Below are 890 nucleotides of genomic sequence, written 5' to 3'. Positions count from 1 at the left end.
CAAATGACAGGATCTCATTCGTTTTTATGGCTGAATAGTATTCATTGTGTATATATACCACATTTTCTTTATCCATTTGTCTGTTGATGAACACTTAGTTTGTCTCCAAGTCTTGGCTATTGTGAACAGAGCTGCAATAAACATGGGGCTGAAGACATCTCTTCAATATGCTGATGTCTTTTCTTTTGGATAGATAACTAGTGGTGAGATTGCTGGATCATATGGCAGTTTTATTTCTAGTTTTTTGAGGAACCTCCATAATGTCCTCCATAGTAGTTGTACTAATTGACATTCCCACCAATAGTGTACGAGGGTTCCTTTTTCTCCACATCTTTGCCAGCATTTATTTTTGCCTGTCTTTTGAATAAAAGACATTTTAACTGTGGTGAGATGATATCTCATTGTAGCTTTGTTGTGCCTTTCTTTGATGATCAATGACATTGAGCCCCTTTTCATATATCTGTTTGTCATTGTATGTCTTCTTTTAAAAAATGTCTATTCAGACCTTTTGCCCATTTTTAAATTGGATTATTGATTTTTTTCCTGTAGAATTGTTTGAGCTGCTTATATATGCTGATTATTAATCCCTTGTCAGATGGATAGTTTGCAAAAATTTTCTCACATTCTGTGAATTGTCTCTTCATTTTGTGGATTGTTTCCTTCATGGTGCAGAAGTTGTCAACTTGATCTGATCCCAATTGTTCATTTTTGCTTTGGTTGCCTATGCTTGTGGGGTATTACTCAAGAAATCTTTGCCTAGCCCAATGTCTGGGGGAGTTTCCCCAATGTTTTCTTTTAGTAATTTCATAGTTTGAGGTCTTAGATTTAGGACTTTAATGCATTTTTATTTGATTTTTGTATATGGTGAGAGATAGGGGTCTAATTTCATT

The sequence above is a fragment of the Rhinopithecus roxellana genome, chromosome 4 (genome assembly GCF_007565055.1).
Source record: "Rhinopithecus roxellana isolate Shanxi Qingling chromosome 4, ASM756505v1, whole genome shotgun sequence".
Lineage (NCBI taxonomy): Eukaryota > Metazoa > Chordata > Mammalia > Primates > Cercopithecidae > Rhinopithecus > Rhinopithecus roxellana.
The sequence above is the reverse complement of the archived record's forward strand: the minus strand, read 5'-3'. Positions refer to the sequence as shown.